Source organism: Felis catus, chromosome D4, assembly GCF_018350175.1.
Source record: "Felis catus isolate Fca126 chromosome D4, F.catus_Fca126_mat1.0, whole genome shotgun sequence".
Lineage (NCBI taxonomy): Eukaryota > Metazoa > Chordata > Mammalia > Carnivora > Felidae > Felis > Felis catus.
Window position 1 is genome coordinate 84,124,097 of NC_058380.1, and position 23,420 is coordinate 84,147,516.

The window sequence follows — 23,420 nt, forward strand, 5'->3', positions numbered from 1 at the left end:
CTGGACTCCCGCACAGGGACCGGTGGGGGGAGGGGGCCTGGTTGCTGGGGACCCCTCGCAGACCCCTGAGGAAACAGCAGGGCAGGCGGAATATAAATGCGGCTGTGAACGCAGAGGAACAGATGAGAGAGAGCCTCCAGGTGACTGGGTGGAGAGGACCCACCAGGGCAGCGCCTCCTCTCTGCGCACAGATTGAGCCCATGATGAAGATGAATGGAAACCCCTTTGCTGGAAAATGTGGAGGCAATCAAGACGGCTACCTGTGCCGAGGGGCCCTCCCACCAGCTCTGAGCAGGGAAATGTTAGGATTCGGAATTTCAGCCGCGGCCACGTGGTTAGCACAGAAACCAGGCAAAACTCGTGACAAGCGGCCCCAATTAGAGGATAAATGATACAGGACGCCCGTTAGCTTGGCAGGAGTCAGCGGACTCAAACAGCGGCTGCGGGCGGGTCCGGGGCGGATGACAGCTCGCACAAAAGGAAGGCAGCCCAGATTGGTGAGGACCGCTGGCCCCCGCCTCGGGCCCCTCTGTGAGGTGGCCTTAATGACCAGAAGCCTCTGGAGCCGGTGGCTGTGGGGATTTTAAAGGCTGGGTGAGGGGGAAGGTGGGAGATTGTTTTGCGGGTTATCTAGCGTTTGCTGATGAAAACAAACCCAACTTGTCGCTTCCAAATCCCACACTGGGAGGCAGAACTGATGAGGACACTGTGTCTTCATCTTTCCAGGCCGAAAAATCCCAATTTTTCTCAATATGTCCACTGCAGAGCAATATGTGATCGTTCGGTCGCATGCACAGTGGATCAGGAAGAAAGGTTTGCTGAGCGAATTAATATTGTCGACGAGATTGCAGGGGGCATGTTTAACTCACTTCAGGTGTTCTAGAAGATTCGCACAATGGATAAGCTAATTACAAACCATGCCTATTTATTCATTAAAAAGGGCCTGGGGGAAATTCAAAGAGGCAACACTGTCTTAACTTCATTCAATTTGCAGTCTGTGATTAAACGGAACACAGCTGCAAGACTCCACAAATGCCTGATCCCCGCCTTTTCCCTGGTTGAGACTGACCTCTTCTCTGGGGGCCATTTCTACCCTCAAGCAGGGTCTTGTCACCCTTCTTCAGCCCTTCAGACACTCGCTGGCTACTTGTGACTTTGGGCAGGTCCCTTCACCAGCCCACGTCTCAGTTTCCTCATCTGTATAGTGGGTCCCTGATCCTCTGGCTCTCTGGATTCCCAAGGAATAAGGAGGTGATGGATGTTCAGTGGCCGTTCCAGAACTCAGACAGTGGCTGCGTGTGAAGATTCCTCGTCTGCCTTCCCATTCCACCTCTGTACAGTGGGCTGCCTGCCCAGTGCTGGATGGAACTGGCCTGATGTCTCCTACCTATGACCCTGGGAGTCCAGGTGTCCCTCTGGGGCGGGGTGACCAGCTGTCTCAATTTACCCAGGGCTGAGGTGTTTCCTGGGGTGTGGGATTTTCGGGACTAAAACCTAGACAGTTCCAGGCAAACCCAGACAGTTAGTCACCCTGTGCTCAGAGTCCCCCAAACCCCTCCTTATCTATGTGCCCTAAAATTAAAGTGGAAAATAGAGCTAACTTGATCTTCAGTCCTTGTCTGGGAGGCCCACGGGTTGTTTATTATCATCAATAAATTATAAGAACTGAACAGCCAACATTTGCTTAGCATTTTCCGATTCACAAAGTGCTTTTAATTTACCGGATGGGTGTTTTGGGGCTTCCTTTCCATTTACTCAGCACCCACTGGCTGAGCCCCCAGAGCTGATGTGGGAAACAGGAATCCAGGGGCTGTAGCGGAAGCACTGGGTTCTTGTCCCTGGTCCCCTGTGAGGCCTCAGAGCTGGCAGCCCCTTGGAGCAGACTCAGCTGCACGGTTTCTGTCCCTCTCTCTGCCTTTTTCAGAGGCTTCCACATCTTAGAAAGGGACCCTAGCCACAAAGTAAAATACTAGCCTGATCCATCTGAAATTACTCTTTTTGTGGGTCCCGGTCAAATATGGGCAGCTTCATATGGTTCAACCTAATACAGTAGTGGTGAAGTTCAGGCCACGATGCAACCTGAGACTGTTAATTTCTCTGAGCCTCAGTTTCTCATCTGAGAAATGGGGATATTAATAGTTTCTCTGTCCCAGTGTTGCTGTTGGAATTAAATGAGATCGTCCATGTATGGCATTTCAGTGATGCCATACGTGGCACATAGTAGGTGCTCTATGAATCAGAGCTCTTATGTTTGGCTTGTATCTGTGTGTGTCCTTCATCTTTCTGAGTTGTCTGTGGTCAGCCACGTGGCAGGCAACTGACAGGGTTGAATGAAGGAGCGGAAGTAAATGCATGCTTGTTTCCCAAATGACCTTGAACTCAGGCTGCTTCCCCCTCTGCCAACCAAAGGGCTCTCCCTCTGCCCCCCTTCACTTGGAGACCTCTCGGTAAAACACCCCATTTCCCATGGCTCCCCTCAGGGGGCCTGATGGGTTGTGAGACATGTTTCCATCCCCCCTATGGTTTCTAAAACATACAAATCATTCTGGCTGCACTTCTGTGTTTCATTACTAGGAATGCACATTTGAAAACAACAGAGGGTGAGGTTTAAAAGCAACATGCAATTTTTATTACATATATCTCCAAATCTGCCATTAGGCCCGTCCCCGTGGTGTTATTGACCTTGATTCTTTCTCATTTGCATCCTGCATTTTTCATCCTTTGGAATATGGTGTTTTGGGACTTCTCCATCATTAAGTGGATTTACAGCAATTTCCCTGTGTGTTTTCTCCAAGGGATTCTGTTATGAGATGCACATTAAATCTCCATTAATACCTCATTATCCGACTGATAAGATTACCATGATAATGAGGCAGAAATTCTAATTGTTTCACTTCTTATTGTGCCTTCCATTTAATCCTTTACTCTACCTGGAAGTTGGTCACGAGCTGGTGAGCACCAGGCTGAAAAAGACTTTCCAAACAGAGGACCCGAGACTGGGGTTGTTGTGATCAATAGTGATGGGTTGGGGGTGGGGGGAAAGGAGGTAGAAGAGTGTTTAAATTAACTACATTTCCTGGGCAAAAAGTTTGGGGATGGAAAGCCATCTTAAGTGGGCCTAGTTGGCTTATGGAGCTCCTCTGCTCCTGTCTGAACCACACACACACACACACACACACACACGTGCACATGTGTCTATGTGCACACACAGGCATGTATATCAATGCACGGGCACATATCCTCACAGCATTCACACATGTGACCATGAGGCACATGTCTGAACTCCAAGTTCAAGAGAGCCTAGCCTCTTGACCTCATGCTGTTTTCCCACTGGCCTGGACTCTCTTCGTATCTCCGGAACTCTCCATGAACCTACGTTCCAGATTGATGAACTCATTTGACAAAGAGTCAGAGGCACCGAGCCAGAAGACGTTGTGGGGCAGGGAAGGGAGGGATAGAGACAGCGGGAGAAGAGGCCTCTTCAGGGCAGAGCCTGCACAGGACTGTCTGTGAGGACTGCTCCCACCAGGGCATGTCCGGCCCCCCTGAGTGCGCTCATCTGTGCCAGGTCAGCTCCCTCCATCTGCTGGGGAGGGAAGTCCCCTGCGACCGTCCTGGTAACACCGCCCCCGCCCACCCCTGCCCCAGCTGTACATCACCAGGAATCTCCCCTGAGACTCCTAACCTGGGCAGGAGCCCTCCCTTGTGGCAGAAAGAGCATTTCCAAAGATTCTGCAGGGATTTGGAAGCGGCCAGCAGGACGGCGGCCACCAGTGGCAGCGGGTGTGTGGCTGGAGAAATGGTGCGTCAGTGGGCCCAGTTCTTCAGGCATCCCGAGGCCTGGCCCAGGCGGCAGACCTGCTTCCACAGACGGGATGGGCAGTGTAGCTGCCAGGGCTGGTGGGGCCCAGACATTGTAGATGTCTTAGATTTAATGGCAGACTAGTGCTGATTTTCCCGTTGCCTTCTGTGTTTCCCAGGGCTCCCGTAAGAAAACACCACAAACTGGGGGGCTTAAAACAAAAGAAACTAATGTTCTCACGTTTCTGGAGGCCAAGGTCTGAGATCAGGGTGTCAGCAGGGCCGTGCTCCCTCCGAGACTCTGGGTAGAACCCTTCCTGCCTCCTAGCCTCTGGCGGCCGTGGCAGCCCTTGGGGTCCTTGGCTTGTGGCCGCACCCCTCCAGTCCCTGCCTCTGTCGTCACACGGCCGTCTTCTGGCCGTGCATCTCCCTCCTTTTCTGATGAGGATACCAGTCCTGTTGAATTGGGACCCACGCTAATGACCTCACATTAACTCAGTTGCATCTGCAAGGACTCTCCCGAAATGAGGCCACATCCTCAGGTATTGGGGGTTGGGACTTTAACGTATCTTTTGGGGGGGACACAATTCAAACCATAACACCTTCTGAAATATTAATATTAGCAATATCATTAGGCAAATACCAGTACAATTGGCAGGATTTGTGAATGGGTTTTCAGATGTTGAAGTTCGGGCCTCACTGTAATGATGTGTCCAAGGCTGGACTCTATTAGACGGTCCTTGAGGTCCCAGTTTCCAAGGCAGTTGTAGAACCACAGATTGGCAGAACTGGGAACACTTCCTGAGACCAGTTCGACCCCATCATCTTCTTTATTTGTATTTTTTTTTAATTTTTAAAACATTTTTTAACATTTAGTTATTTTTGAGAGAGAGCGAGAAGGGAGGGGCAGAGAGAGGGAAGGAGAGAGAAAATCCCAAGCAGGCTATGTGCTGTCAGCACACAGCCCAATGTGGGGGTCTCTTATGATCTGTGAGATCATGACCTGAGCCTAGATCAAGAGTTGGACACTTAACCAACTGAGCCACCCAGGCACTCCTTTATTTGTATCTCAATTACTCTAAAAGCAAACAAATTTTTCCCCTAAAAGCAGTTTTTCCCCTAAAAGCAAACAAATACAAAGTTTAAAAAATCCAAATGGTACCAAAAGCTCCTAATGAAAGCCTGCTGGCCCTTGACCCATCCCTACCTCCTTGTATGTATACACCCCACCTTGCTTACCTATTCATCCATCAGTGGACACATAACTTGTTTCCACATTTTAGCTGCTGTGAATAATGCTGCTATGAGTATGGGTGAGCAAATATCCCTTCAAGTCCCTACTTTAAGTTCTTTTGAGTATACCCCAAAGTGGAGTTGTTGGATCCTATGGTAATTCCATGTTTAATTTTTTGAGGAACCACCATACCATCTCCGTAGTGGCTGCACCATTTTCCATTTTCACCAGGGAGGCACAAGTGTTCTGATTTCTTGAACACTTCCTTGAACAACGCTTGTTTTTTTTCTGTTTTGATTGTTCATTTGTTTATTTTAAATAATAGCTGTTCTAATGCGTGTGAGGTGGTATCGCATAGTAATTTTGATTTGTATTTCCCTAATGATTAATGATATTGAACATCTTTTCACGTGCTTATCGGTCATGTGTATATCTTCTTGGGAGAATTGTCTATTCAAGTCTTTTGCCCATTTTTGACTCGGGTGTTTGGTTTTCTGTTATTGAGTTGATATATATATATATATATATATATATATATATATATACACACACATATACACACACACACACATTCTTGATATTAATCCCTTATCAGATGTATATCTTCTCCAGGTTGCCATTTCACTTTCTAATGCCCAGAGCCCAAGATTTATTTATTTATTTATTTATTTATTTATTTATTTATTAATTATTTTAAGTAAACTCTACACCCATCGTGGGGCTGGAACTCATGACCTGGAGATTAAGAGTTGCACTCTCCACAGACTGAGCCCACCACGCACCCCTCCCAGGATGTATTTCTATTCCTCCCCCAGAGTAGGAGGGTGTTTCTGTTTGATTCCCATAACTGCAATGGGTCTGAGGGCTTTCTCTGACCGGCTCTCGGCTACTTGAGGCTCTTGTTCCATAGTGGAGAGGGTGGAGAAGGCTTCATACCTTTCCCACAGTGATCAGTGGTCTAGGAGGCCTCTTGCCCTGCCCTCAATCCTTCTTACGAGCACCGGGTGAGGTACTTGGAGGCGAGCTTGTGAGTGGGTAGGAACTCCCCTGTGTCTGCAGCTCCCAGGATTCTGTACCTCACACTATCTCACACTACACCTTTAGCAAGTTACCCACATTTTACCTGAATTCTTAACAGTTTGCAAGGCGTCTGAAGTCTGTACCATGGGTCCTGTCTCTCCTTGGAGTTTAGTTAGTGGTCCTATAACCTTAGCTTAGAAAAGCTGTGATTTTGTTAATTATCCACCTTTATAGAAGCTGCAAGTCTACTGTTGTGCTTGTACTAAGTGCCAGGCTGGGCCCAAAAGGGGATAACACAGGTGCCGGCCCCGCCCTGATGGACACATAGCTGTCGTCCTAGTGGATCTTGTTGGAGCCCTGCAGCGTCCTGAATCATTGGGAATTATTATCTCTACTGTACAATGGCAGAGCTGAGCTCTGGCGGGGAAGCCAGCCCACCAAAGCTGGGGAGGCAGTTCTGGTCCTGGTCTAACTCCTCCCCAGGTCCAGGTGGCAGCTGAGTCCTGCCTGGGGCTGGTGTCCAGGGTTTTGGTCACTGGACCTGGGTCTCCTCTTCCCTTCCCCCTTGCTCACCAGTCCATGCCCTCAACCCCACAGGAGGTAGACTGGGCCCTGTATCCATTTCTGAGGCTGAGTGTGAGGGGTGGGAGGCCAGGCTCGGGAGGTGGATTGCCAGGCTTTGAATCTGGCTCTGTCACTCATCAGCTGTGACACCGGGCAGGTGAATTCTCTCCTCTGAGCCTCAGTTTCCTCCTCTGTAAAATGGGAGTAGTGTATCCCTACCTTGCCGGTGGTTGTGAGGCCCACATGAAAGAATATGTGAGGTGCCCACTGTACCAGGCCCCTGGCAAGGACAGAGCTGGGTGGGGAGGAGGCTGCTCTGTCCAGAAGCTGCTGAACTGGTTTATCAGACCGTCCAGGATGGCATCTGCTGTCGGCCACCATGCTCTACCCAGACATGCTCCAAAGGGGCAGCCTGCCAGTCTGCCTTCTGAATGAACTCAGACCAGCCTGTTGTGAATTTAACAATGAAGCCATCCAGGGAAGATTTAGGGCAGCCCAGGACCCAGGTAGCAAATCTGGGCCTTCGGCCACTGTTAGGAGTTGAATTTATCTCTGATATCCCCCTCCCCATTCCTATGTTGAAATCCTGACCCCCAGTACCTCAGAATGTGACCTGATTTGGAGACAGGGTCTTTACTGTGGTAATCAAGTTAAAATCTTTTTTTAAAGTTTTATTTATTTTGAGAGAGAGATCACGCACGAGTGCAAACGGGGGAGGGGCAGAGAGAGAGAGAGAGAGAGAGAGAGAGAGAGAGAATCCTGAGCAGGTCCCGGGCTGTCAGCACAGAGCCCAACGTGGGACTCGATCCCATGAACTGTGAGATCATGACCTGAGCCAAAACCGAGAGTCAGACGCCTAACCGACCGAGCCACCAGGCACCCCTTGAAATCTTTACTTTTATGTTGTAGGAGGAAGTGCAGGTTTTGATGGGGAGGCTGGAGGAGGTGGGGCTGGGATGGACTGAGCATCGGGGTCGGCTTAGAGAATGGGGACTCCGGTTGGAGGCCTTGCAGCCCTGACTACTCTTCCCAGAGGAAGCCTGATGTGCAGAATCTTGGATGATCTACGGGTTGACAGGAGAGTCCTGGGATGAGAAACACTTGGGTGCTCTGGATGCTGGAGGCCCCCCGACCCAGGCTCATCCATGGAGGGGTGTGGCTCACACCATCTATCACACAAACCCCAGTTCTCAGCACGCCTCACCGCCCTCCCCCAGAGTCAGTGCAATGGTTACAACACTTGATTACCTCTGTAAAGACCCTGTCTTCAAGTAAGGAAGTCATTCGTCATTGGGCCCTAATCCAGTATGACTGGTGGAGACTAGTGTCCTCCGATAAAGGGGGAATGTGGGCCCAGAGAGCACACAGGGAGAGCACCATGTGAAGTTACAGCACAGAAGGGACAGCCAAGGGACACAAAAATTACGACCACCAGAAACTGGGAAAAGGTCCTCCCCCAGAAGGAATCAACCTGGCTCACACCTGGATTTCAGTCTTCTGGCCTCCACGACTATGGGACAGTAAGTGTCAGCCATTCCTCCACCTAGGCTATGGGATTTTGCTGCGGTGGCCCTAGGACACTTCTACAGCCACTAAACCACACTGTCTTCACTGGATAGGGCTTGGGGGCCAGGTTGACTCTGGCCGGCTCCTTCACCCTTCACTTCCTGTGGTGCCTTGGAGTTACTTCCCTCCCTGAACCTGGCTTTCCTCATCCGTGCTGGGGGGCGAGCGTCCCCGCCAAGCCACCCCACCAGAGCTATTTCCAGTATCACTGGGCCACGTGCTCTCGGTTTTGGAGAGGAAGTGTCCCCTTTCTGCGTAGCCTGGACCCTGCTGCCCTCCAGCTAGAGAACATCCATCAAGCAGAGATGATGTGGGTCACCAGACTCCGCTTTCTGCCCCTTGTAGACCTCAGACATGGCCCAGGGTCTGGGTCCCGCTGCAGGGCTGGCCCAGGGCTGGGGCTATGCTCTTCAAGATGTGAGTCAGGTCTAGTGGGGCAGGGGTACTCTGTTCTCCCAAACCAGATACTTCCCAGAGGAGACTCAGCAAGTTTGGAAGCTGGAAATGCTTTCATGGATGACTCTTTCTTTTTGCGTACAGGTGGGGAAACAGACACAGGGAAGGCAGGGCCTGGCCCAAGGCCCCGCAGAAGGGCAGGGAGGGGACTTTGGTGGTGTGGGGCCATGTCCCACAAGCTTCCTCGAGCAGAAAACTCTATCTGGCAGAGGGACCAAGGCCCTCCTCTCCACCCCCCCCCCCCCCCCCCCAGGCTGCTTCCTACTGTCCTTCTCCACTCGAGGACCGGACAGAATTTGTCTCCATGCTCTCTCACCTCCCAGCCCTGACACAGGTGTTTCTGGTGCCCAGCGGCCTCCTGGGCCACCGAGAGTGTTATGGGATAACGGTCTATATACAGTTAGGCCTGACATGGTGTGGAAGGGCTTGGGAAAGTGATGCCCCTGAAGGAGAAATTGGGGGACCTGGGGAAGTCTAACCGGCCGGCCAGTCCAAAGCCTGGCCAGCCACCCAGCTCTTGGCTGTAAAGGGGGCGCTCAGGGAGAAGTCTATGTGGGGCTGTTGCTGATGTGGGGCTCCCCTCGGGGGGGGGGTCTGCAGCTGTGGGTTACACAAGGCACACACAGTCCCCTTGATGTCAGGGTGATGGTTATCTCCCTTCCAACTGTGTCACACTCACCTTCCGATATCCTAGACTGGAACACGATACCTGCCTCAATGCACTTCACATTCTCTAATGAGGTGATGGGAGAGGGAGAGAAAGAAAAAGAATTGATTCTATATAAATACATCTCTATGGAGACAAGGAAGAAATACAAGCGACTACAGGAGCACCTGTGTGGCTCAGTCAAACATCCGACCTCGGCTCAGGTCATGATCTCATGGTCCGTGAGTTTGAGCCCCGCATCGGGCTCTGTGCCGACAGCTCAGAGCCCGGAGCCTGCTTCGGATTCTGTGTCTCCCTCTGTCTCTCTGTCCCTCCTCCACTCGTGCTCTGTCTCTGTCTCTGTCTCTCTCAAAAATAAAGAAACATCAAAAAATTAAAAAAAAAAATACAAGTGACTACAGTCCTTGCTTCTACAACAGGCCACGTGGCAGGAGCTGGAATGAATTCCTCTTCCGCTACCGTTTCACATGCTCTTTGTCCATGTCAAGCAGCAGCCAGTGTGGTTCCTTGCCTGCTGGGGTGACCCAGACCTTCATTCCTGAAGGGTCTATGCCACTAATGCTCCTGCCCGTTTTCCATTCCAACCATACCCGTCCAACCCCCCACTGTATATTTAGCAACCCTATTTCACTGTATAAAGAACCCAGTGTGGCCAGATGGCAGGCTCAGCTTCCAGCTTTAGTGGAACTATTGTTGTGTCCCTGGTAGGAATTTTCCTCCCTTGGGAACTCAGAATTGCAGAATGGGAAACAAAATTTTCCTCGTGGGTCACTAGGGATGATAAGGAGACGGGCTAGGCCTTTTCTATCCTTCGACCCCCGGACCCATGCATTCTGGCCGTGGGCGCAATAGCAACCCATGTTGCCTACTCATTCAGATCACGTGCCCATCCTGGGGGACACTGCCCCAGCCCTGCAGTGTATCTTCAAAAGGCCGTTCCACCATTCCAGAAAGCCACTTGCTTTAGCACGATAGGGATTCCACAGGCCCTTTACTTTGGTGCAAAACGAGTTCCTCGGTCAGAAGCCAAGCTTGTCGGTACACCACAGTGGTGGCTGAGGCATTCTGTAGGTGTAGTGGTTTTGGCAGGGAAATGCACGCTCGGGATAAGCGTCTATACCAAGGAGGACAGAGTACTGCTCCTTCTATGATGGGCGTGGCTCACTGTAATCCACCTGCTGCCAGGTAGCTGTCTGATGTCCCTGGGGAGTGGTCATCTGGGGGCTCAGGACACTAGTGTGATGGCCTGTGGAACAGGAGAGATCTCAAGGCCCCCCTGGTCTAGCCTGTGAGAGACGGCTGGATAGTTGACACAGCCCTGAAGTAGGATGGGGAGGGTCTATTGCCCACCCTACCAACTGAAAGTTAACTGCTTTGATCAGGGAAGGGGTACCAGATGCACCGGTCAGCTCCAGCCAAAGAAACCACATCTGGAACAGCAGCTGCAATTGGGATCCCCACCTGAATGAGTTTACGATGTCTTCTGCCTTTCTGCAAGCTCCATCAGTCTTCTGTACAGACTCGATCTCGGTGAGTTGAATGGGGACGTCATGGGAATCACCACCCCCACATCCTGCATGTCCTTGGGGGGGGGTGCACACTCTCCCTGCAATCCCTCTGGGAATGCGGTTTGCTTCTGGCTTACCCTTTTGGTGGGGGGCTTTCTTTTGGCCTTGCCTCCCGTAAGAGCCCTCACTGCACAGGTAGGAGAACCACCGGTTGCTCAAGATGTCAATTCCAACTGTGCTTCCCAAAACTGGGGAAACAACCCTGAGCTGTGTTCGGGGACCTACACATGACCTGGCACTCAGCCAGCTTATCCTAATTACCTGAGGTGATTTCCTGCAGTATTCTTAACACATGGCCATGCATGCTTTGACGTTTCCCCCATCAAGAGGTGGGGTCTATGTCCTCTTCCCTTGAATGCGGGTGGGCTTGTGGCTGCTTCAAGCAATAGACTGCAAAGGAAGTGACGCTGTGTGACATCTGAGGCCAGGTCACACAAGGTGAGGCACTTTCTACCTTGTTTTTTGGCACACTTGCTCAGGGAAGTCAGACTCCTCCCAGAACGTCACCGGTCTCAGCTGAGGCCTGCCTACCAGCCAACCTTGCCAGGGAACCAGATATGTGAGCGAAAGGGTCTCAGACCCCCCAGAGCAGCCCCTTGCCAGTGATCTCAGCTGGCCGAACAAGGAATGAGAGAATCCCACTGAGCCCCATCCACACTCCTGGTTTGCAAGATAAGAAGATGGTTGTGGTTTGTTACACAGCAGTAGATAGCCAGAATACCTCCAGAAGCCCTGACTCTGAGTGGACCGTGGCGGCATTTTGGGTCTTCTGGAACTAATGTTGGCTCCGAACCAGCCTCCAATAATCCCTAAAATATCTTGTAGTTCCTTCTCTCCAATGCACACTCTGGTAAGTGGCCTCAGGGCCCTTTGGAGGAACATCAGGAGGAAATTTTACAGCATACAACGTGGCTGTGTGGCAGGGTCCTTCCTCAAGCGGATCCGGACTCCTCTTTCACTCAAGGGGCTCTGCGTCCATGAACGGCCCAGTCTGGAGGGGCCGCCATTTTCTACTTTGTTGCTTCAGTTAGATTTCTATTTACCAGAACTGCAGTTTTCTGCTTATACAAATCAAGATTTTATTAGGCTGCCCACTTATTTCAGCCTTGGGAGCACTGTGATTGATTGATTGATCAATTAATTAATCCCATTCCCCTGCCCACCCCCCAAACTTAGGGGATGGTTGAACAGGTGTTAAATAATAAGCCCACTTCTGCATTTGGGCACTCTTGAATTATTGAATACTTTCTTCGACACTAAAGAAATTCTAGAATCTCAGCTACACTCAGGGTAGGCTACACTTGGGGTCCAGGTTTCAAGAACCAACTGAGCAAACCTTTAGAGCCACTTCTAGTTGCTTGAGCTAACCCAAGGAATCCAAGATTGGATTGGGTGCTTAGCGCACCCACCCACGTCAATAAATTTGCCCAGATGCAACATTGTATTCCTTCTGTTAGGATGTGCCACACTTGGGGTCCATTCTGTTAGGGGGTGCCACACGTTTCCCTGTTGATATGAGCTGGCAGCATCTTGTAATGCTTTGGTGTGTCCCACGCCTCCTCATGGGTCACACCTTATACCTGACCTGAAACTTCCAGGTCTTGAGTCTGGATATAAATCTAGAAGCAACGAGAAGTGGGGTGGGGGTGGGGGGAGGTGGTCTTGAGGAAGATCACTTTTCCCCTGCAAAGACACCACCTCAGGACAGGCCACCAGAGATTCTCCAGGTATAGAGAGGACCTCTGGCTCTTCAGTCAGACTTTGATCTGGAAAGCCCTGAGCTCATCTTTGTTTTCCAAAGTTTTCCAGTGCACTTAGAAGCAACCAAGCAGCCCACAGTCCCTATTTATTTCCACTGACTCATGCTATGCCAGCTGCTGCTTGGTCACCCAGAGCCTGCCAGAGGCCTTGACTGCAGGGGTTTAAAGGTGATAATTTAAGTGACTACTTCACTGTTGCGTGGCATGGACCAGCAGTGTCCCCGGCACCCCCAGGCACCCCAATAGCAGGTGTTTAACACCTCCAGATCTACCCAGAACAGAGAACCAATGCCAGATTCCCATCCTGAAGGTTCTCTGTTCCGGAAGCATTGCCAATGCCAAGAGCTATCCGGCAAGGTGGTGGTCGGGAAGCAGAGCCACTGTGAGTGTTACAGGACAGGGACTCATCATGTTTATATTATTTTTAGAAAAATTTTTAATGTTGATTTTTTCTTGAGAGAGTGAGAGAGAGAGAGAGAGAGAGAGAGAGCGTGAGTGGGGGAGGGACAGAGAGAGAGAGAGGGAGACGCAGAATCTGAAGCAGATGCCAGGCTCTGAGCTGTCAGCCCAGAGCCCGACGTGGGGCTCAAACTCACAGGCTGTGAGATCGTGACCTGAGCCGAAGTCGGACGTTTAACCGACTGAGCCACCCAGGCGCCCCTCATGTGTATACTATATTAGGCCTGACGTGATTGTGGGAGGGGCTGGGGATGCGAAGGGGGACTTGGGGTCAGAGAAAGATTCTCCCCCAGGGCAGCCTGAGAAGCCAGGGATGTCTGCGGCCGCTGGAAGCTGCCACCCCTGTGGGTTCTCGGCCTGGTGCTACTGTTGCTCGTGTTTAAGTGAGGGGCTCTTAAGTAAATGATGGAAATTGTGCTGCTTTTACTTATTTCGCTCTCGTGTCGTCCTCGCAAACTCTGAGCTAAGTCCAGTCATTATCCCCACTTTTCCGACAAAAGAACAAAGGCTCAGAGAAGGGCACATGACTGCCTCTGGGCCAGATGGCATGCTCAGCTTGGTCTGATTCCAGGGACCAATAAACACATGAAGCCATGCACCTGGGTAAGAAGAAAGGAAGTCAGGGGGAGGTTCCTGTGAGTTACTCATTTTTAAATTGTTTTTTACTGAGCACGTTGCAGCCCTTACTGCCCAGTGCTCACAATGGCAGTGACCCTGCTGTTATCATTATTTGTTTAATTTTCCTGAAAGGGGGACAGAGCAAGCCTCCCAGGACCCAACCCAGAGGCCACATTGGAGTCGAGGGGGCCTGTCAGGGCAAGCCTCACCCTCACAGTGGTCATAAAGATGCTTCTGGAACAGCGTGCCCGGGCTCAAATCCCAACTCCACCTTGTGGCATGATTTTGGGCAGGTTTCCTCTCTTGGCCTCAGTCATCCCATCTGTAAAATGGGGATAATAATAGAACCTACCTCACAGGGTTGTTTGAAGATCAAGCAAATTAATATTTGCAAAGAACATACAACAGTGACTGGCACATAGTTAAGTCCCGTAACAGCATTTGCTTAAACACACACGCACAAATACACACACACACATAATTGCTAGAAAACGTTTGAGAGTGATCCGAGCAGTACGTATCACATTTTTTAAAAAGCAGGCTCCACACCCGGCGTGGAGCCCAACACAGGGCTTGAACTTACCACCCAGAGATCAAGACCTGAACTGAGATCAAGGGTCAGATGCCTGAGCGACCGGGCCGCCCAGGCGCCCCTACCTATCAAAGTTTTAAATGAGCAGCGCCGATTCAGCAGTGCCACTGTGTGAACTCTGTCTGGTAGACACATCCATACAAATTCGTCGTGATAAATCGTGAAGAATGTCTACTGCAGTGTTATTTGTGAGGTAAAAAAAATGGAAACGATACAGATGTTTAAGCAAAAGGGGAGTGGTTAAATAAAGTAAGGTACTTCAGCAAGTGGGGGGCTACCCACAGGGGAAAAGAATAAGTTTCGTGTATTGGGTGGAGTCATCTGAACTTGCTAACATTTGACCATGTTTGATTTACGAAGTGGTAACGTGGCAATTGCAGATGATGTAATCCAATATGGCGCACTCGCGTTAGCGCAGGCTGAGCTGCGGCGACAAACAAACCCAACATGTTTGTTGCTACAGTAACAGACCCCGGCTACAGAGGCGTGATCAGTGAAGGAGAGGGGGCTCTCTTCCCTTAGGTGCTTCTGGGACCCGGGCTGAAGGAAGAGTCTGACATCTTCAGCGGGTGTGTTGTGTTGTGTTTCCTTGCTGGCCTGAAGGGAAGGAGCATAGAGGAGCACGCGACCCAGGCCTAGAAGGGGCACCTCTGACTTGGGCTCCCATTCGGCGGCCAGAGAACTCAGTCATGTGTCAAACGGAGCTGCAAGGAGGCTGGCAAATGTCTAGCCGTGAGTCTGGGAAGAGGAAAAGATGGGTTTTGGTGGATGGATGGGATGTCTCTGCCCCAGTACGTTCTAAGCCTTCAGAATGGGGGCAATAACAGTAGCCACTGCACAGGAAATGGCATAAGGTCTGTGTCCTTATCACAGCCCTGGCCTATTGTGAATGCTCCATAAATTTTAGTGTGGCAGCTACCTCCCAGAGGCTCCCAGCGGAATTGAGTTCCAAGCGCGCACTAGGGTAACTTGCCTGGTAACTGTGGCTAATTGTATCTCCCCACATACAATGGGTTATTGACATTCCACCCAATCTGAACCCGGGCAGAAACTTCCTGACTGGTGGCAGAAGTGATGCTGCATGACGTCTGAGGCCGGTGGTGACAGGACCCACGGTTTCCACCTGACGTTTTCTGTGTGTGTGTTGGGGGCGGGGTGGGGGGGGGTGATTGCTCTTGGAACCTGGCCACATGTTTCAGGAACCCAGGCCACCCGGAGAGGGTACCTGTGGGGGTCTCAGGTGACAGCCTCAGCTAGGCCCCCCAGTGGGCAGCCAGCATCAGCTACCCCGCGTGTAAGCGAGAGCCCTTCCGAGGATTCCAGCCCCAGCCTTTGAGTTTTCCAGCGGAGGCTTCACTATGGAGGAGAGAGAATTCGTCCCTGCAGTCTGCTTTCCTGACCCACAGAAATCTTGAGAAGGAGCAAATCATCGTTGCTGTTTTAAGCTACCAGCTTTTGGAGCCGTTTGTTGCATAGCAATAAGTGACCAGGACAGTCCCCTCCCTTTCCTCACCTGATTTCCCCACTTGCCTCTCCTCGCTTTCCCTGGGTCACCTCCCAGACCATCCACCTGCCTTGTGGTTCTCGTCTCAGGGTCTGTTCTGGGGGAACCGGCAAAGGCACACACTATCTGGAAAAGATACACGCAGGAAAGTGGCAAATGGAAAATTATTGAGTACTTTCTCTAGGTGGGTTTGAGAACCAGAAACTTTACGTTTTAGTCAACGTATCTGAATAAGTGACCTTTTTTGTTTTATTATTTTAATTTTAAATAATTTACACTTTAAACAATTCTTCATTATAGTTTTTAAAAATACAAAAATTGTGAGTTTGAGCCTGTGACAGCTCAGAGCCTAGAGCCTGCTTCAGATTCTGTCTCCCTCTCTCTCTGCCCCTCCCCTACTTGTGCTCTGTCTCTCTCTCAAAAATAAATAAACATTAAAAAATATTTTTTAAAAATACAAAAACTGTCCATAAAACCAGAGGCAGTTCTCATAAGACACAATGGATAGAATGGGTTGACTTGAGGACAGCTTCTGTCATCAGCCCCCGTCCAGCAGCTAAGTGGGATGGGATGAATCCTTCCCCCTCCCCCTTCTTCTTTACACTTTACCTATCATTTAAAAAAATATTTTATTTATTATTTATTATTTATTTATTATTTTAGAGAAAGAGAGCACAAGTTGGGGAGAGGGGCAGAGGGAAAGGGAGAATCCTGAGCAGGTTCCACACTTAGCGTGGAGCCCGATATGGGGCTCGATCCCATGACCCTGGTATCATGACCTGAGCCGAAATCGAGAGTCGGTCATTCAACTGACTTAGCACCCAGGCTCCCCCTAAGAAACTTGAGAAACTAAGAAACTAAGAAACTAAGAAAACTAAGAAACTAAGAAAATTGAGCTTCATACACATAACATAATGGCATGAAGCACATTCACACTGTTGTACAACCCTCACCATCATCCATCCACAGAACTTCTTCATCTCCCCAAGCTGAGGCTCTGTACCCCTTAAACACGAACTCCCCATTCCCTCCTCCCCCAGCCCCTGGCAGCCGCCCGTCTGCCTTCCGTCGCTACGAACTTGACTGCTCTGGGGACCTCATCTAAGAGGAATCACACACTATCTGCCCTTTTGCATCTGGCTTATTTCACATAGGGTGATGGTTTCTGAAGAGGTCCCAGGATCACGCTCATGGTCACGGCCACTGGTGGCCATGCTTCCTGGCATGAGACCTGCACCCTCCCTGCGCAGGTGCGGCTGGTGGACGAGGCTGGCGGATGCGGCAGGCAGACGTGGCTGGCCCAGACACTTTGTTCCGGACCAGCTCACGGCGCCTCTCCTTCCCCAGTTCCGAACAGAATCGCCGGGCGAGGGTTAATCAACATTCAGTCATGTTTCCAAGTTTAAATGGAGCATTTGTTTAATTATGTGTAAGTAGCAATACATTGTGGCCATTATCTAAATCACTATTTTATTTCCTGGATGTGGTTTCATAATGCAGGGTTTCTGCTCTAGCCTAGCATCATTAACAGAGAAGAGTTAATGAATATAAAAGCGTAAAGGCTAATTACACTTTAATTTACAATCATGGTCTCATTTTGGGACCACATGAAATCTGTTTTGAAAACAATTAAAAAAAAAAAACCCGCTCTTGCCCTGGTAAGTGGAGGGACCCCGGCCAGGAGCCCGGCTCTGGCTGCCACATCCAGCATTGGCTGGCACGGATCCCCTCTCTGGTGCCATTACTGGGAGGCTGCTGAGGCCAAGTTCAGCGCCCTGTGACTCTTGTCTTTTGTTTCCAGCAATTTTCCTCTTGCCTTCAGTGTCTGCCCTTGTGGCTGCTGGGGAGAGTTGGGGGAGCCCCATCAGGAGCACTGGAGGCCTGTGCATGCTGCTCCGACGTGGCCTCACATCGAGAGGCAAGCTGGTCAGAATTACCGTGGTTTCAAAGGTGGTGGTGATGGAAGTTCGTCTATCAAGTTTACTAAGTTCCTATCGTATTTAGACACTAGGCTGGGTACTTTTACACGTGTTATTTATTCCTTGAAATTGTTATTGGGGTGCTGGGGTGGTTCAGTCGGTTAAGCATCGAATCTTGATCTCAGCTCAGGTCTTGATCTGAGTCATTAGTTCAAGTCCTGCATTGGGCTCTATTCTGGGCGTGGAGACTACTGAAAAAAAAACCCTGCTTATCAAAGGCAATTAGTCTCCCTGAATTTTGAACTGATCCCTCTGAAATGCTTAACGGAATGATGGAATACTTTTTAATTTTCGTGGGCATAATAATGGCATTGTTGTTATACAGAAGAATGTTTTTATCTTAGTAGAGGAAAAGAAGTTTGGGGATGAAGGGTCACGATGTCTGCCACTTTCTTCTAAATGGCTCAGGAAAGAAAAAAATATATATATATAGAGAGAGTGATAACTGGACAAAGTATGAATCATTGTTGAATCCAGATAGAGGGTATACAAGTGTTCATTGTCCAATTCTTTCAACTTCCCTGTGTTTTGAAATTTTTATAATAGAATAATTATATTATATTATAAATATATAAGTTATAATAATTATAATAAAAATTGGGGGAAAAAACCATCATCCCTCTGGCTTCCACAAATTATTTTGCCTTCTTTTCTTGTTAAGTAAACTCCTTTTCCCCCCAACAGAGGTCAAAGTTCCATTTAATTAAGCCCAGACTTTGTCTGTATAATTTTGATTAATGGATTACTGAGGTCTGGAATAATAACTAATCAGATAATCAAATAATAATTAATCAAATAAATATGTACAAACCAAAAAAACAAAAGAAAGCCGCAGGGAGGGTAGTGAGCCGTCATACCTAACTTGCCTTTTTTGCTTCTGAAACCCTCAATTCAGGCTCCCCTTGCAAGGAAAAATCATTCATGAGAGAATACCAGCAGCTATTACCCACTGATGGCCGCTGGTGGGGGGGTGGGGGGGCAGGGAGGGGCAGTAAAGGGACCCTTTCAGCCAGGCTGGTGGGCTGGTGCTGTGTAGGTGGTGTCACTTCTGGGAATTCATCCCCAGGAGACATGGTGGGGGGGGGGGGGGGAAGGCTGTTGGCTGCAAGATCGTTTATGTTAAAAATAACGGTAAGACCAACCAAAATAGAAAAATCTGAAAAGAAACGTCAAAAATTTCTTTACAATTCCAACAGTAAGGTGCATTTTAACACTTTCTGTTTGTCTCAACAGATTTTGCAGTGCGGGCTCACGAATCCGTGGGCCATACTCCCCACCTACGGTGGGCAAAGTGACTGGCAGCCTGTGACTCCACCCCCTTGGCTATAGCTGATTGGACGAGGATGGGCACTGGTACCCAAGCCAGGCCAATCAGAATGCCTTCTCCAGGAATTTGGAAAGGTGACCAAGGAATCCCAGACTCCGCGGGAAATCTGGGAGCTATCAGGGGCCGTCCTGCTGCCACGGGGGCTGAGGGCCTTGAGTGCCACCACAAGCATGAAGCAGACAAGGAGAGAAGCAGCCGGAGAGCGCTGGGGAGACCAGACCTTTCCTGGTCCTGGGTCAAGGCCACGGTCCTGCCTTTGGTTTCAGAGACTCCCCTGCAGCATTTTATTAAATTCGCTTTTTTTTTCATGTTTAACCTGGCTTGGGTGGGTTTCTGCTACAACCAAAGCAGTTTTAATATATTGAGCCTGCATTATTTTAATAGTAGAAAGGAAAAGAATAGTAATTACAGCCATTCACTGGCTGCGCTGGGGACTTTGTGCTGTGCTGCCTGTCGCCTGGATGAGCCCTCCCTGGTTCCAGCTTCCACCAGGTGGCCCCTGGAAACCCCATGTCCTCCCTTTGTGCCCAGAGGGAAAGTGGCTTCCCGCTACAATCGTCTCTGGGTCACTGCCCTATCCAATTTGGCTTCTCAGCTCTTCTGTCTCCTGTGTGGTTAATTCCTTGGATCACATTCCCTGTTTAAATACCGTGTTCCTGGCTGGACATTAACTGATACACATACGTTATCTCATTTTGTCCTCAAAATGCCCCTCTGCGGGAGGTATTAGGATTCCTACTTTGCAGATGAGGAAGCTCATGCTCAGAGAAGCTGAGTAATGTGCCCCAAAGCCACACAGCTTGTCACAAGCTGTGTGAGCTTGTATCACTGTATTGTACTAGGCTGCTTTTTAGAATCACCTTTATTAAAAACTAAAACCAAAACAGATCCTGACTTCCAGGCCCTTCCAGCCCTGCCCAGCTGTGCAAGAGCAAGGCTCTGCGGTGATCCTGCAGGCCCGGGAAACTTCCTCAGGCAAGCCCAGCTTCTCTCTGCCCCCAAACAGTGTGGGAGCTGATTCTGGAAGCCCCCTGTTCAGCGTGCCGGCCAAGAACCCTCGGGCATGTGCACTTAACCTCAGAGCCTCGTACTCGCCCCTGTCACGACAGAAGTCGTGTCTAGAAGGTGAACTCCTCCGTGTCCCTGGCTCCCCACAGACTTGGCACGAAGGGGCCGTGGGAAGTCATTGATGCTTAGTGACTGCACACTGGCCAGAGTGCCCACACGCAGCCTGGCATGGACTCACACCCAACAGCCTGCTCAGGTTTTCCGCTCCTGTCCCTTCACCAGGGGGCCGCAGTCGCCTGTGTGCAAATGGAGAGGGAGGAAGTGGTATCTGCCTCTCCAAGCATGGACGTGGAGTCCTTCTGTGACGTGGTCTCCAGCTGCCTCAGTTTCTTCCACTGTATCCTGCTGTGGGGTTCAGTGAGGATTCATGGTGGTGTCGGTCACTCTACTGATTCTTCTGTATCCACAGATAGATTCTTCTGAGTCTATAGTGTTTTGGGGGATGGAGCATGTCCATCTCATGTCACCCCTGAGGACCGTCCCCTTGCGCTCCTCTGCTGGCAGGAGGACTCTGTGCTCCTCCCTCTGTTCCTCTCAAGGCTGCTGGGATGGGCAGCTCCTTGCCCCTTCTGGCTTGATTCTCCTAGAGCTACAGTGCAGTTGTGGAAGTTGTACACTGCACAATCCCAGGGGCATTCACTGTTCATGTCGAAGACATGGCAGATTTTCTAAAGTTAGGACAATTTCCTGAAAGATGGGAGTAAAGAGGAAGAAAGGGTGTCTTTTACGAATTCTCACAGAGATGCCAGTGTGAACCGGAACCATTTCTATTTTGGGAGAATGACATCTCGACCCAGTGAACTCCATTCGACTTTCAAAGCATAGTTCCAATGATTCCTCCCCGGAAAGCCTCTGCTCTCTATGTAGGAATCACTGCCCATTTCCCCATCCAGGGCTCCCTCAACTCCTTCCTTCCCTCTGCCAGGCTCTGAGCTCCTGGGTGCAATAATGGTTGCACTGGATGGGACTCCACCCACCCTCTGGCCTTTGCCTGCCCAAGGAGAGAGTCCATGGCATTCTAGAAGGCCAGCCTGGGCCTGAACTGGAAGGCTGATGGAGTTTCACAGGTGCCAGTAATGTTGGAGCTGGGAGGGCTGGCCAAACTCCCATCCACCTCCATTTTACAGATAAAAACACTGAGGCCCAAAGCAGGGAAGTACTTGGACAAGGTCCCAACAGTGAGTTGGGAGCCAAAGCCTCTTGACTCCCACTGAGGCTGTCTGCATCTGCTTCCTGCTACGTGGAGAAGCCCCCCAGGGGTGCGTGATGGGTGGTGTCGAGGATAACGTGCAGATATTCAGGCCACCACTCCCAACCACCGCCCCGGAAGTCATTTCCAAGCAGCTTCCCAGGGAGAGTTCTCGACACGAAGCCGGAATATCTGGACGCCTTGGTGACCGATTCTCTGGCACAGCTGTAGAGGTCTGGGCTCGGGGTCTGAGGGCTGCGCAAAGACCTCGTCTGCAGCTGCCTGGACGCAGAGTGACCCTCTGTCCTGCCTGGCTGCTCCAGCCCCCCATCTCCAGCTCCCCTCCTCGTCTGATCCACTTCTTCCTTCCGAGATTTATTCCTGGGCCTCAGAGCCTGGAAATAATTTGCTGACAAAGCCCCATCCCAGGCAGGTGCTTTAATTGGTTTTGTGGGAGCAGGTCTGGGAGCATCTATTTAGAAGGAAATAGAAATTATGGCGGCACCGCCTGTCCTTTCTCTGTAATGGGGACTTTGGAGTGTCTCTGTGTGGTGGGGGGCAGGGCAGCTCTGAGGAAGGCAGAGGCCTGGTCACCAGGAACCCCGGGTCTTTCTCTGGGGTGCAGGTGCTTGGGCCTGAGATGTCTGGGGCCATAGCTGCAGGCTGGCCCCGCCCCAGCCCCGCTCAGCCTCAGAATCGGGTAGGGCGGTGTCTCTACCTCACAGAGCTGAGGATGAGAAGCATCGGGGCCGAGGGGGCAGAGGGGCAAGGACACGGCTGGGGTTAGAGCTCAGGGCCCTTTTCTCCATCCTTCTTCGGGGACACCCTCGCCTTTGCTCCGTGGGCACCCTCTAAAACATAAATCCCATTTGTAACCCCTTGACTCAAAGCCCTTCCACGCCCTCCCACTGCCTTCAGCAGGAAGCCAAATTCCTTAGCTTGACTTTCAAGGTCCCTCGCTATCTGATCTCTGATGACCTCCTCAGCCACCTCATTCATTGCTCCTATCTGGTCCCCACCAGTAGCCTCTAGCCTTTTCTACTGGGTACCTGTGTGTTCCCCTCTGTGCGTGCCACCCTGTGCTAACTCTGCAATTGCCCCGTGACTGAAGAGATCATCATGGCTTCCATTTCACAGATGAGGAAATGCAAACTCAAAAGGTTAAGTCGCCTGCCACAGGTCACACAACAGGACCGGGACCCCCATCCAGGCCTATCTAGTCTATACTCTTAACCACCAAGGTATAGACAGAACTGGCCATGCTCCCTCAGGCCTTGAAATCCCCGGGTCCCCTGAAATATCCCTGCCTGCATTTTTTCCACTGGCAAACTCCTACTCATCCTTTAAAACCCACTGGATGTCACTTGCTTGGGACTCCTTCCCTGACGGGCCCCTCCCGCATCTAGTCTCTTCCCTGGGCTTCTCCAAGCCCCAGCCAAGACTTCACGTGAGCTCTGACCTCTGAGTTTGTTATTGCTTGTGTCAATGTCTGTCCCCTCCCTTCCCAGACAAAGAGCTGCAGCTGAGCTGTTGACCCTACACAGTGGGGGTTGTGACCCTGGAGGCCCAGCTGGGCCCTAGACTCTTGTCTTGCCTGGGTTTTGAGCAGCCTAGGCCACAGCAGCTCTGTGTGATCCTGAGCCAGGCCCCGGATCTCTGTGGACTCATTCTGCCCGTCTGTAAAGCTGGAGGGTCAGCCTGGAGGCATCTGCCATGCTGGGGACATTGAGGGCCAGGCTTGGGCTGGAATCTCACACACGTGACCAGTATTATTGTGACTCTTGTGATGTATCTATGAGTGAGCGGGTCGTGCCAGGGTGGGTCACGTCGCCAGGCCGATCTCAACTCTGCCCCTCACCTGCTACATGTGAGCTCCGGCGAGCCTCCTGATTCTCAGTTTAGTACAGAATAGTAATAATACTCCCCCACGGGTTGATTCGGAGTGAGGATTTCAGGGCCTGGCCCAGAGCATATGCTCCAAAGGTTCTCACCACTGTCATCACCCTGTCCCTGCAGGCCACAGTAGGTGGTGGCAGACAGAGGGGCCT

General features: G+C 50.7%; 1 long non-coding RNA gene across 1 annotated transcript; it reads left to right on the forward strand.

Annotated features, from left to right (window-relative positions):
- Positions 1-12,978: 12,978 nt before the first annotated feature.
- On the forward strand, positions 12,979-19,430 carry LOC123381607. Its single transcript, XR_006588833.1, has 2 exons — positions 12,979-13,018; positions 19,022-19,430. It is a non-coding gene; the product is annotated as an uncharacterized LOC123381607 (long non-coding RNA).
- Positions 19,431-23,420: the final 3,990 nt, after the last annotated feature.